The sequence below is a fragment of the Ictidomys tridecemlineatus genome, chromosome 16 (assembly GCF_052094955.1).
Source record: "Ictidomys tridecemlineatus isolate mIctTri1 chromosome 16, mIctTri1.hap1, whole genome shotgun sequence".
In the NCBI taxonomy this organism is placed as follows: Eukaryota; Metazoa; Chordata; class Mammalia; order Rodentia; family Sciuridae; genus Ictidomys; species Ictidomys tridecemlineatus.
Genome location: NC_135492.1, coordinates 3,798,841 through 3,814,210, shown reverse-complemented (window position 1 = coordinate 3,814,210; position 15,370 = coordinate 3,798,841).

The window sequence follows — 15,370 nt, the reverse complement described above, 5'->3', positions numbered from 1 at the left end:
AAGCAAAATGACAAGGAATACAAATCATATCTCAATAATAACCTTGAATGTTAATGGCCTAAACTTATCAATCAAAAGACCTAGACTGGCAGATTGAATTAAAAAGCAAGACCCAACAATATGCTCACCTCCTCCAGGGGCATGCTTTCCTCTTACCTCATGAGCTCTCTCCTCGAGTTCTCATAGAGTTAGGAATCTTAAGACACCAGTGGTCTGCTTCGACCAACAGACTTATGTATATCCCAGGCATAGTGTGGAGTAGAAAGTGAGTAAGTGAGCAAATATCAGAAAACTTGCCTCCTGAGTTTCCACTCAGCATGGAGAGATGGAGAACTGCCACCTCTACACAAGGAGAAGGCAAGGTCAACACTTGCTCTGAGTTTCCACTTCTGAAAGTTAAGAATAACTTTTTCCATTGTTAAAATGCAAAAGTAGGTCACAGGAATGTGGATTTTGGGACACATCTACTGAAAAGTTGATTTGGGATAAATGGAGAGGAAATTATTGCTTTTTCAGAGAGAAAATGCATGGAGTCTTTCACTGGAACAAACAAAATCCTCTGAATGTGCCAGAGATTTTGGCTGTGAACCTGAGGCAAACACTAGGCTCCAAAGAAATGAGGTTAGAGCCCCACGGAAATCCTGGCTATACTCTGTGGAGCCCACACACAGTTTCTGAAACCTCAGCACTTCTTCCCAAGGAGCAGAATCTAAATGGAACTAAGTGGATCTTTGCAACCAGGAGAAGCAAAATGGAAACTTAAGCAACCCTTACCTTGCAGCAAGCCAGAATAGTTCCCCCAAACAACAGAGGTTTTGGTCCCAGAATCTCCAGCTCCTTTAAAAGTCCACATGAGGAGGTCCCATAGCTATACTGTAGAAGAGAAAGCCAGAACACAGGAATTGTGAAAGTATATGGGGCTTGCCTGTCACAGACTCAGAAACCAGAGCAGTCAAGCCAGGGAGGTGACATGTAGGTGATATAATGACAGCAAAATCCCCAAAGCAATAATTGCATTAACCCACCTTCTCCCCCTCCACCTCCAGTGAGGGACCTCCTAAAACTCATGATTAACTAAAAGAACCTGAATTCTTTATGATCCCATCCTGAAATGAAGAGTTGATAAACATCCTCAAACTACAGTGTTCCTGAGAGCTTCAGACTGAAATTCTGCCAGGGCATTTGATTTGCCTATGTGGATTGGTGAAATTGATTATTCCATGAAATTATGATTCTCATTAATGGAATAATAAATGTGCTAGAAATAGAAAGACTTTTTTTCTTTTCCTTGAATGATAAGATTTTGCTTAAGTGCATCTTTTCAACATCACAAAGTCATGAAGCACCTGTGGTAATATCGTTCTTACAATTTGTTCTGAGGGTTTTATAATTTTTCTTTTCTCTGAAGCATGCTCCTATTTTAGGATCTGGAAGTTCGATCTGTCTTCTCAGAAAGATCTGGGAGTGCTCACAGTGCTCTTATATATATATAGAATGACAACTGGGTCCAAGGCTTCCCATGATATCAGAGAAATCTGAACCCCTTCAGAGATACCAAAATTGCTGTTGTCAGACACTCCGTATGATTTGACATTTAGGGAAGGCTGATTTTCCACATTTCACCTGAGTGGCACTGGGAACAAAAATGGGTTACTAAGGAACCAATGTTGAGGCCATTCCTCTCCTCATGAAATCTACAACCAGTGATACTTGCATGGTTAGCACAGTGCCAGCCATGCTCACACTTATAAATAGGGTCAGTTACAAAGCCATTCATTTGCTGCCTCTGTCTCATCAACTACCTCTTTATGAAACCCATTAGGGCTGATGCTCCCTAGGGCAGACCTGCCTGCAACTCATCTTTGATATGTCATGTCCTTAAACCCACAGCTGTGGGTTCTGGATCCTGCAAACCTCTTTACTCCAATGTGGCTGAGATGGGGCAAACTTAAGAAAGAAGAGAGAAAAAGGAAAGAGGCTGCCAGCAACCACTGAATCCTGTATCTGTCATTCCCAGAAGGTTGGTCCCATAGTGACAAATGGGAAGGTATGAAAAGTTCTATGTGTATGAAAGGAATATTCCCCAAGAGACCTTTCAGTTACAATAAGCCCTTTGAAGTTCAAGTTTCTTCCTGTTCATAGCAAGAGATGTACTGTGCAATATCAAAAGAGAAACTTTGATGTGTTCCAGATGGTTGAATTAACATCTTCTTCTCCAGAGATGAGCCTTTAAAGCAGACAATGTGTCAAATATTCTGTAAAAATCTAGTAACTCTTGTAAAATATCATAAAATTTATTTCAGGAAAAGACTTGTGTTTAAAGGATCCACAGGCATTCCTCAGCAAGGCCAGCTGGGCTCTGGAATTCCTCCTCTGTATTTCCAACAGCTGTCTCTGCTCTAAAAGTTCAACACTTAGAGGTAAATGGTTCTGCACATTGCATGATGTAGAAATTGAGTTCTAGGAGGGGATGGAGTTTCCAGGGGAAGATCACAGAAAAGAGGGAAGGTGGAGTGTGACCCTCCAACTTGGTAGGGGGTGCACTGTGGAGCTTTTTGTAAATGATGCTGGAGAGTAGGAGGGAGGAGAACAGGAATTCCTGATATCCACAAGACAGTCACACATATCCTCCAGCAGACATAATGGAGAAGATAAAGATAATAAAACAAATCTCCAAATAACCCAGATGCCTCCAGAATTCCCAAAGTTAATAGAGAAAGGGGCGAGGTTCCTACTGCACATGGCGGTCAGTTTTTTAAATTTTTTTTATTTTGTATTATTTGCCTCCATTGTATTCTGGATCATTGGTCTGGGTCTAAAATTCAGTTAATCAGATCATCCCAGGAAATAATTTTCTCAATAACCCCTGTAGACACAGGAATAGAAAGTTGGGGGAAGGGGTAGTAACTCAAGAAGATATTAAGCATCTAGTTAAGATTAATAGAAACTTATGCATTTCTAGCATTATCTGTTTTGACCTTCCAAACACTTTAAAACAATAAGGCCCTAAAAAACACCTCAATTCCAGGGTTTCAGAGGAAAAGGGCCTGGACAGCTACTCACAGACAGAGAAACACCAGGCTGATTGTGAAGAAAATCCCAATCTCCATGGAGAAGTTGGGGATCAGGTCTATCACAGCTTTCCATGGACAATTCTCTACACTGAGTTTTCTGACAGCTGAATATGAAAACCTTTAGGGCTGAAAAATGACACTCGGCAGAGATGTGATTAAGGATATATGTGACAGATACTTACAGACAAGGAAAAGGACAGGAAGAAAAGCTGGGAGGCAATCTCCAGGCATGGTGAGATTGATTTTTAGCCCAGGAAATTCTTACATATTCCTGACTTCTCTCCTTGACTTTAATGGACTCTGTTTCATAGAGTGATCCCTGGTTCACAGAGGTTGAAACTGAGGCTCAGTGAATGTGAATGGCTTCACAACAGCTGTGGATCACAACAAAATAGGATAGATAGAGCTAACGTGAAGGGAGTTTGAAAAGTCTTCTGCTTCTCATTTCTCAGTACTTGCCATTTCCTGACAGGGTCAACATCAGACATAGCCAGATCTATGACTCTAACAGCTAATCAGTTGAGATTCCATTCCTATCCCATAGTTATTTTCTCAGCAGCTCCCCTGTGGCATTTTCAGAAGTAAGAACACCTCTCCCCCTTTCTCTCTCTCTCTCTCTCTCTCTCTCTCTCTCTCTCTCTCTCTCTCTCTCTCTCTCTCTCTCTTTCCCTCCATCCTTACCTTCCTCCCTCAGCAGGGATAAAGAGGAGGAACGAAAATCAGGGAGATACTGAAGGTATTAATGAGTAGGACCATCCTCTGTGACTCCATCAGAGGGGTCCACAGAATGCATTGAAACAAGGTCAGAGTGTCATCTATAAGCACTGGCAACTTAATCCCAATGTCTTCCTTATTTTTTTTGGAAATAAATTTCCTGTGGAAATTCATATGTTTTCATTTTCCTTTAAAGCATATAATTACAAATACTGTGCCATTACCAAGTCCAACGTGACAGTTCCTCTGCCCTTGTCATCTTAGGCCCTAACCAGAGTGCTTAGACTTCACATACAATGGAATATTACTCAGCACTAAAAAATAACAAAATCATGGCATTTGAAAGGAAATGGATGGCATTAGAGCAGATTATGCTAAGTGAAGTTAGCCAATCCCTAAAACAAATGCCAAATGTCTTCTCTGATATAAGAGGTGTGACTCAAAACAGAGCATGGAGGAAGAGCATGAGAAGAAGATCACCATCAAACAGGAATGAGAGGTGGGAGGGAATGGGAGAAAAGAGGGTAATTACATGGAAGATGGAAGGAGACCCACATTGTTATACAAAAATACATATAAGAGGATGTGAAGGAAAGGGGAAGAAGAGAAAAAATGAGTTATGGTAGAGGGGGTAGAGAGAGGTGAGGTGAGAAAAGGGGAGGAGAGGGGGGATAGAAAGTGGATAGGAAGGGCAGTAGAATACAACAGACACTATGGCAGTATGTATAAATGTGGCTGTATAACCAATGTGATCCTGCAATCTGTAAATGTGGGAATAATAAGAATTCATACCCCATTTGAATCAAATGTATGATATATGATATGTCAAGATCAATGTAATGTTTTGAGCAACAGATAAATTTCTGATGTTTTTTTTAAAAAAGCAATAGCTATCATTACTTGGGAATGAAATATAGTCAGAACTATTTCCCAACGGATGCAAATGGTCTTACTCTACAGGGGATAATAATAAGAGACATGTTCTTTGTGCCATTTGATTCCCCAGAAGCAATGTTTTCTAACATAAAAAGTTTGCAAACTGACAATTTATTTGAACATATACAGGAAGCACCCAAACCACCCCTTGTCTCCCATCTACTCTTTGTTGTATTGAAGCATCTGCATGTACTTTTAGAGGTCTGCTCTAAGTGCTGAGATTAAAAAGATGACTAAGATTAGGGTGTTCTGGCCAAAAATAATGAAAAACAGATAACTACAGCAAATATTCAAGTATAATAAATGTCTTTGTCAACATTGAATATTTGAGTTTCTGTCTCAGTATTCTTCATATACTATCAATGTGGAGTCTCAAATAATATTCACAGGGCATTAGGCTCAGATCCTATCACTGGATACAGAGTATTGTAAGGATCTCCATGAATCTGATATTATACCTTACATTGTTAGCCCAAGTTTCTCCTCTTATGGGAAACCTGTACTGATTTCCATTGTTTAAGTATTTGCTCTCATTGCAGAGAGGCAGTGTTGTGCTGAAATGATTTGAGTGTTAGATTCAATTTTCACAATTTCTAATCTTGACTGTGAAAAATAGAGAGTAATTTTTTAAATGCAAACAAGATTTTTTTTTAACTCTGTTCTCAAGAGCTTACACTTCTCAGTAGGGGCACACTTGATTAGGTCTATTTGGGAAACCAGGTGGTATCTAGCTTTGATTGCTGAAGAAGGGGAACAACCAACCCTTGTAGGCCTCATGGTTGGATGTTGTAGGGAAACTGGCAGGTCCCATGGTGTTCTCTCTTGGCATTGGAGAAGGTGTTTTCCTTACCTCAGTGACACTATGAATTGGCTCGGCTGCATGCCTGCTGTGTTTGGGACATGCAACAGCACTGCATATAAACGTCAGAATTATTACTCTCATGGAGTTTAACATGTAACAGGAAAAAGATCCTAATCCTACAAGCATACAACAAATATTGAATTAGAAATAGAACTACTATATGATTCAGCATTCCACTTCTGGATATTTATTTAGATAAAATATGTGTCATAAAGGCATGTGTACTCCCATGTTTATTGCAATATTATTCATGATAACCAAGAATAAAAATCAACTTTAGTTTCCATAAATTAATGAATGGATAAAAGGAAAGGTGGAATGTATACAAGAGATAACACTATTCAGCCTTACAAATGATGAATTTCTATCATTTGGGACAGCATGGATGTGACTGAATGGCATCATTTCTTTACAAAATATCCTGCCTCAATTTCTTCATTTTAGTAATAAAATACAGATTTATAGAGAAATTGGTAGTGAGGCATATGGTCATTACTGTAACTAAACTGAAAAAGTGGAAGCATTTTTAGAATTGCAGAATGCCCATAGGTTGGGAGAGTTGGGAAACAGCCAGATAAAAACATACATGGAATTTTAGAAAAAAGAGGAGGAAATAGTAACAGTATTGAAGTGAAATCATTTTAGGAATCTAGAAACATAGACACAAATCTATCACTCACACACCCGACCATGGGAATAAATCTATATTCTTCTAAGTCTAAATCTTTCAATTACATATTCTTAGAGAAAGTAAGTGAGGTGACTGAGACTAGCAGCCAGCTGGAAAATGTCACAATTCCAACAATGTCAGCAAGGATGACATGTATCCAATAGCTTTTTACAACACTATCTCACTAGCAAAATTCTGGTTGAATATTAAACAACAACCTCAGGGGACTACAAAAACCTCAGAAAATGTAGACAAAAACCAGTTCAGGTAAGGTAAGAATGGGAATTTGTGACACCCAGGAACATGCTGTTAGTCATTGCTTTAGAGCCTGTCACTAAAAGTCAAGATTTTATTAACAATTTGACACAGATGATATATATCAAAGTGAGTCCTGAAAGGCAGACCTCGACTGCCACCAATAATGACATGTATCTAATGTTTTTCTACCTTGTAGATATAATCCTGGTTGACTATTATCTAACAACTTAAACTTACACATAAAACTTAGGAAGTTCATATTTTAATCACCCTAATCAGGCCCATTGAGATTGTGAAATCAGCAGACTGATTAACTGGTCACCTTACAACACACCAGTTTGGGCCCAGATTTCACTTGTCATAAAGAACAGTTGGAACTCAAATCTAATTTTCCACGGAGAATGCCCTGTAACCCTGCAGAATTATAAATGGTTCACACCCATTAAATTTTCTAGGGTGTTTAATCAATAAAACCCAATGGTGATTAATTATTTTAGCAACAACAAAGTCAGAAAGTTTCAGACACTTTACCAGAATGAGAGAAGTGCTGCATAGCCTCCTGTGACTACTATAATGAAACAGATACTATTTTTTTGCTAAATATTAACATGAAACCATATGAAAATATCCAGAATTTTGGTAAAAGTAAGTATATAAACAACACTAAAAAATCTATAAAATAGTTATTTTTGTTGGTAGATCTTTGCTCCTTTCTGTTATAGGTTATCAAAGCTAAAGGTTAAAATGAAGATAAGTCATGTTAAGTAAAATAATCTAGTCCCAAAACATTAAACGTCAAATGTTTTCTCTACTAAGAGGAAGCTAATCCAAAGTAAGGCAAGTAAGGTGGAGATTAAAAAAATACAAGAAAAAGAGAGAGGGAACAATAGACGGGAGAAGTAATTTCATCAAAAAATGGGAGTTCATAATTTGCTTGAATCAAATGTATGAAATATGACATGTCAAGAGCTTTGTAATATTTTGAACAACTAATAAAAACTAGAGGAAAGTTCAGAAGAATAGATGGAGGGGGTTGAGGAGGAAGAAGAAGGGACATAAAAAGGGAAGAAGAGTGGAATGAATCTCACTAAACATGGAATGTGCATGCATGGGTGTGGCACAGTGGGTCCCAGCATCACATGTTTCCATAGGACATTAATAAAAAAAATTGTAAATGGATTTGTTATGGGATGATTTGAAAATTAAGTCAGTCTGACCCAATTTTGTTCAGACAATTCACCCTGGGTAGAATTGGCCCCCATTTCTGCATGAGCCCATTTACATAGAAGCTGAAATCGCCACCCTTGCCAACTTGCTCCCTTACAACAATGTCCATAACCGTAGAACTAATGAAAGCTTGCTTCCTGACTATGCACAAAAAGGTGTCAATTCTGAGAAATTGGTTCCTTCCACTTTGTGAAATATGTCTTATGATTGTACTTTCCTCCCCTGCCTCCCTTCTTCGTGCTTTTTTGTGTTTTTAAGATGCCCCCCACCAGCATTCAATTCTTGGGCTGCAGAACTGGTGGCTTTGTGTTCCCTCCTTGGCCCTGGCCAGAATAAATTCTTTATCTTTACTTCAAAAAGACACAGAGTTTTATTTGGGATTTTGGAATAGTGCCTTAATATTTGGAAGCCCCAGAGAGATATTCTCTGGAGTCTAGGCTGTGCCTCTAAGCCACCTGAGACCCCAATGCCACAAACACAGAGAGAAGATCCTGGAACAAAATATATAAAGCTCTGAAAAAAAATGGGTGCCATTTGCAGTGAAATGGATGGCACTAGAGCAGATTATGCTAAGCAAAGTTAGCCAATTCCTAAAAATTAAATGCTGAATGTCTTCCCTGATATAAGGGAGTTGACTTAAAACAGAGTAGAAAGGAAGAGCATGAGAAGAAGATTACCACAAAACAAGGAAAAGAGGTGGGAGGGAATGGGAGGAAGAAGGGGAATTGCATGGAGGATGGAAGGAGACCCTCATGATTTCACAAAATACATATACGATGGTGTGAGGTTGAAGGGAAGAAAAAAGAGAGAGATGAGTGTCAAAGTAGAATGAGAAGAGAGAGGTAATGGGAGGGGAGGGGAGGGGGGATAGGGAGGGCAGCAGAATACAACTGACACTAAGATTGCTGTATGTATACACATGGATGTATAACCAATGTGATCCTGCAATCTGTACATGTGAAAAAATGAGAATTCATACCCTATTTGAATCAAATGTATGATATGTCAAGATCAGTGTATTGGGTTGAGCAAATAATAAAAAATTACAAATAAAAATGGGTGCAAATCAAGAAGCTTCTATCCAGCAAAATTAAACTTTAGATTTGAAGATGAAATAAAAACCTTTTATGATAAACAAAAGTTAAAAGAATGTATGGCCACAAAATTGGCTTTACAAAACATCCTTGGCAAAATAGTCCATGAAGAGGAAATGAAAAACAACAATGAAAATCAATAGAGGGAGGTAGTACTCTAAAAGAAAAACTAATCAAAGAAGAAAATCAATCAAGTAAAATAACCAAAATAAACAAATATGGCTGGGAATACCATGTCTCAATAGTAACCCTGAATTTTAATGGCTTAAACTCACCAATCAAAAGACATAGGCTAGCACACTGGATTAATAAAAGAACAATATTCTGCCTCCAGGAGACTCATCTGATAGGAAAAGACATACAGAGACTGAAGGTGAAAGGTTGGGAAAAATCATACCACTCACATGGGCTGCAGAAGCAAAAAGGGGTGTCCACCCTCATATTAAATAAAGTAGACTTCAAGCCAAAATTAATCAAAAGGGATAAAGATGGACATTATCTAATGCTGAAGGAAGCATATACCATTAAGACATAACAATCATAAATATATATGCCCCAAACAATGGTGCAACTATGATCATCGAACAAACTCTTCTCAAGTTCAAATTGAACACAACATAATAATTTTGGGTGACTTTAACACACCTCTCTCACCACTAAATATATCTTCCAAACAAAAATTCATTAAGGAAACTAAAGAACTCAATAATACAATCAATAACTTAGACTTAACTGACATATGTAGAATATTTCAACCTGCATCAAACAGGTACACTTTCTTCTCAGCAATACATGGATCCTTCTCCAAAATAGACCATATAATATTCCACAAAGCAACTCTTAGCAAATACAAAAAAGTAGAGAGATACAATCATGCATTTTATCAGATCATAATGGAATAAAATTAGAAATCAACAAGAAAGTGAAAAATAAAAATTTCTCCATCACCTTGAGACTGAACAATATGCTACTGAATGAACAATGGGTTGCAGAAGACATAAAGAAGGAGATCAAAAATTCTTAGAGGTAAATGAGAAAATAGACAAAACATATCAAAATCTGGAACACTATGAAAGCAGTACTAAGAGAAAGGTTCATTGCATGGAGTTCATTCCTTAAAAGAAGAAAAAGCTAATAAATAAATGACCTCATATTACATCTCAAATCCTATAAAAAGAGGAACAAATCAGCAGCAAAAGCAGTAGAAAGCAAGAAATAATTAAAATTAGAGCTCAAACCAATGAAATCAAAACAAAAAAACAATTGAAGAAAATTGACAAAACAAAAAGTTGGTTTTTTGAAAAAATAAATAAAATTGACAGGCCCTTAGCTATGCTAATGAAGAGAAGTAGAAATAAAACTCAAATCACCAACGTACATGATGAAAAAGGTAATATCACAACAGATACTACAGAAATACAGAGAATAATTAGAAATTATTTTGAAAACTTATACTCCAATAAAATAGAAGACATTGAAGGCATCGATACATTTCTTTAAAATTTTTTTTAGTTGTGAATGGATCTTTTTATTAATTTGTATGTGGTGCTGAGAATCGAACCCTTGCTTCAGGCATGCTAGGCAAGCACTCTGCCACTGAGCTACAACCCCAATCCCGATAAATGTCTTAAGTCATACGATTTTTCCATTTGAATCAGGAAGATATACACAATTTTAAACAGACCAATATCAAATGATGAAATAGAAGACGCCATCAGAAGATTACCAACCAAGAAAAGCCCAGGGCCAGATGGTTACACAGCCAAGCTCTACAAGACCTTTAAAGAAGAACTAATACCAATACTCTTCAATTTATTTCAGGAAATAGGAAAAAAAGTTAAATGTTTTAGACAAAAATTTCACCTATTTTATCAGTCATCCACTTCATGCTGTGAATATAGTCTTTGGCTGCTTCGCCACTGAGGCTTATTTTAATGTGGACAGGATTTTTTTTCCTCTTCTTCCTCTCTCTCTTCATAACCTGGGGGTTGGGAGCAAGATTATCTTTTCCCATCCTAAGCTGAGTTATTCATCTGTCTTTGAGCATACACCCACCACAGGAACAAATAAGTCAGACTTTAGGACTGGAGCCATAAGAATGGTTATCTCCCAAATTAACAGGTAAATTGAACCTCTCACAGGGAACACTTGGAATGGATTATATCTTTAAAAACCATCAGTTTTTGGGTTGAGTCAGAGCACTTGCCTAGCATATATGAGGCACTGCATTCAGTTCTTGGCACCACATAAAAGTTAATAAATAAAGACATTCTGTCCATCTACCAATCCAAAAAAAAAAAAAGATCAAACAAACAAACAAAAAAGGAACCCTCTGTTCTCCCTGATGGGCAGAATCACAGCCTCTGGGAAAGGAGTCTCCTGTGCTTCTCCTTCCTCAGTAGAACAATAAAACTTTCTTTTTTTCTCAAAACTCTCCTTTTTATTGAATTGACATCAGGGACAAGATTGAGCTTTCAGTAACACTATTGTTGCTTGAGGTACATTATGTGTGTGTGTGTGTGTTGGGTACAGTGATGCACATCTGTAATCCCAGGGGATCTGGAGGAGGATCATGTGTTTGAAGGTTTGAAGACAGATTCAGCAAGGCTGTGAGCAATGCAGTGAGATCCTGTCTCAAAATAAAAAAAAAATAAAGTGAGCTTGGGATGTTTAAGCAACCTTAGGTTCAATTACTGCTACTAAAAATCCCCAAAATTAAGGTGTGTGTGTGTGTGTGTGTGTGTGTGTGTGTGTGTGTGTGTGTGTGTTTGTGGGCAAATATGTGTTTGTGTGCATGTGTATGATGTCCTTTACTCTGTACTCCTAATTGAGAAGCCACTTTAGAATTTTAAAGCTAGGACCTCCTTGGCAGATGTCTTATTCAAGGTCCAGTCTATTCCATTGTCTTTGTGCTTCGTCCTGTCCTCAGGAGTTCTTTGTTTCTGGCTGAACTGGAGGGCCTGGGAATCTCATGATATGCAAGATAAAGAGAATAATGTGGAAGTGGCATTGTTTTTAAATACAAGAGAATCATAGAGGTAGAGAGAGAGGCAGGTGATCCTTAAGATCCTGTGATTTGAAGGGTATTTACTGAGCCCCTTCTACAGTCAGATGAGGAATTAGAGCTAAGCATACCCAAGTTCTCACACAATCAACCCCACAAGTTCTTTGGATTCTGCTTTCATAACTTACTAAGTAGGAGAGAGTTAAGGTTTAAAGGAAAAATCATGATATGGTTTGACTCTGGAATGTCCCCAAAGGCTCAAGGGTTAACACCTTGGTTCCCAGTGCAGCAATGTGGGGAGGTGGAGATTTTGGGGAGGTGATTTGATTATGAGCTTCCCTAATCTCATCTGTGAATGAGCCATAGATGGATTCACATTTGTATGGCATTAACAGAAGGTGGTAGAGAGGATGGAGCCTAGGGCCTAGTTGGAGTTAGGTCATCAGGTGCAGATCCTAGAAGAACTTATCAAATCCCTAGCCCCTACCTTGCCCTCCTTATGCTTTTCAATCACCATGAGGGGAGGAACTTTGCTCCATGTTGCTCTTCTGTCATGGCAATCTGCCTTACCACAGCCCAGAATCAATGGATCAAAGTGATTATGGGCTGAAATTTCTTAAACTGTGAGTCCAAATATATCTTTTCTTGTTTATTTAATATGTTTCAGTTATTTTTTCTCTTATGGTTTTAAAATTTTTATTTATGCATTATGATTAGATAGATGAGTAATTTTCATTGTGATAGATTCATATATGCACATAGCATAAACTGTCTATTTCATTCTCAGATCCCTCTCTTTGCTCCTTATTTTCCCTCCACTGATTCCACTTCTCTACTGGTCCCTTTTCTGTTTACCTGTGTTCCCTTTCTTTCATTTATATCTCTCTAGCTTCCACATATGATAAAAAACAAAGAACCCTTGACTTTCTGAATCTGGCTTATATTACTTAGTATGATATTCTCTGTTATAATTTGGGTGTGTAGTGTTCCACAAAGGTTGAGGTGTGAGACAATGCACGAAGGTATAGAGGAGAAATGATTGGGTTATATAGCATAGTCTTAACCTAATCAGTGAATTAGTCCCTGATTGAATTAACTGAATGGGAACTGTAGGCAGGTGGAGTGGGACTGGAGGAAGTGATTCATTGGAGGCATGGCTTTGGGGTATATATTTGTATCTGGCAAGTGAAGAACTCTCTCTCTCTCTCTCTCTCTCTCTCTCTCTCTCTCTCTCTCTCTCTCTCTCTCTCTTCTGATCATCATATGAGCTGCTTCCCTCTGCCATAATTTTTACACCATGATGTTCTGCCTCACCTTGAGCCCCCATGGAATGGAGCTGGCCTTCTATGAAATAAGACATCTAAAATGATGAGCCTTTAGATAAACTTTTCCTCACCATACAATTGTGCTAGCTGTGTCCTTTAGTCACAGAAGAAAAAAAGCTGACCAAATCATTCTCTGTTTCTATTAATTTTCTTGCAAATGGCATAACTCTATTTATGTTTATGGTTGAGTAAATCTCCATTGAGTACATATACAATATTTTCTTTATCCAGTTGATGGACACCTAGATTGCTTTTATAACTTAGTTATTGTGAAGTATGCTATGCTACCAAACACATGGATATGCATAGTATGTTGATTAATTCTGTTGGATAAATATGGGGGATTATATAGCTGGGTCATATATTGATTTAATTTCTCATCTCTTGTCACATAAACCACCTATGTCAAACACTGCTGGGAAGTTCAACAAATTTTCTTTTCTTTTGTAATAAAATTTGTAATTTAATATTATTTGTGTATTTACTTGATTAGCATTGCTCTCCCTTAAGGTTAAATTTCACAAAGGCAAGGATTATGACTAGCTTATAGGTAGAATTTGGCACAAGTCCTGAACACACTACCTAGACAGTTCTGCCAATATACAGTGATACTGATGTTAGGCACTCATTGGAAGAGTCCAATAATGAAAGTAACTGTCTCTTTGACCTGACATGCTCCTCAACCTTCTCATACATTAACCCAGAAGAGTTGGTTATTTCCTCTTCTAGCCACCAAAGCTTAGATACCACCTGATTCTCCAAATTAGCAAGATCAAGTTTAACCAACTGAGAAGAATGGGCACTTAACTAAGTTAGATAAATAATCTTGCTTGCATTTTTTCATAATTGTAATTATAAATTGTGGAATTTGAACCTTATACACAAATCATTCCAGAGCACTTCTGTGTCTCTCTACACCAAGAGAAATTTAGTCAGACAATTCCAGTCAAGAATGACTTTCCATGGGAATAACAACTTGGGCTACCATTATGAAAGAATGGAAATATCATAATGATTGGGACCCTTACATCACTAAGTTTGTGGATCACCTTTCATTTACACTTATATCAGCCTGATGTTTTCCTGAATGTAATCTGAGATTCGACTTTTATATGTTGCATATGAAAACAAGAAAGAAGATAAACCATTCATATTAATAAGGATTGTATGTGTCTCATACTTGCATAATTCATTTTATGTGGCTGAACCATCCTTATCTATACTATGTCCTTATTTTTTGCTATCACTATCTGCAACCAGAATAATAACTGGGATTAAACATCTGAATACTTAAATATATAGAACATATCTCTAAAGTATGTGGTGAGCGCTTAACTAAATATGTAGAGGAGATGCCAGAGTCATGAGGGTAGTCTTCTGGCACATAATGCTTTCCTGGACATGCACAGCAAAAATTTAGTATGCAAATATCTTTGTGTTTGATGATATTACCTTCTATGAAATTAAGTTCATGAGGAACATGCCTCTCTCTCTCTCTCTCTCTCTCTCTCTCTCTCTCTCTCTCTGTGTGTGTGTGTGTGTGTGTGTGTGTGTGTGTGTGATGACTTCTCCCTGTGTTATCTGACCTTGAAATCCTGGGCTCAAGTGATTCTCTAGCCTCATCCTCTTGAACAACTAGGACTACAGATATTTGCCACTCTGCCTGGCTAGAGCTTTGCTTCTCTGATTGCCCTTTGCAGAAAAAGAACTTTTGCATAGATTGGGGTCCAGCACTGGATGCATTTTTCATCTCATGGAATGTCTGACCCATCTTTGTTGGTACAAATCCCAACCAGTCCAACCAGGTTCAGAGCTATGAAAGACAGGGAAAATAATAATAGCCCTGGCTATTTCATTATAGTAGTCAAATATATGATTTGAAGGAAGATGAAGTTATATTAGTTCTATAGAGGTTTTTTTTTATACAGAAAGTATAAAAAAGATTTTGGATTATGGTAAGATTGTTTCTGACAACCTAACCCTGGTACCTACCTTGATTCTGGCTGGCTGGATTTGGCTGCCTATCCACATAATAAATAGACAAAATATGGTAAAATGAGTATTGAACTTTAAGCAGTTTGATCAGCTCAGGAGGAAGTAGTTAGATTACTTCTCCTTACCTATCTCACAGACAGAATTATAATTTACAGAAACAAAAGCCAGGTGATATACATGTGTATATTTGGTTGATCTGAAGAGGGAGCAA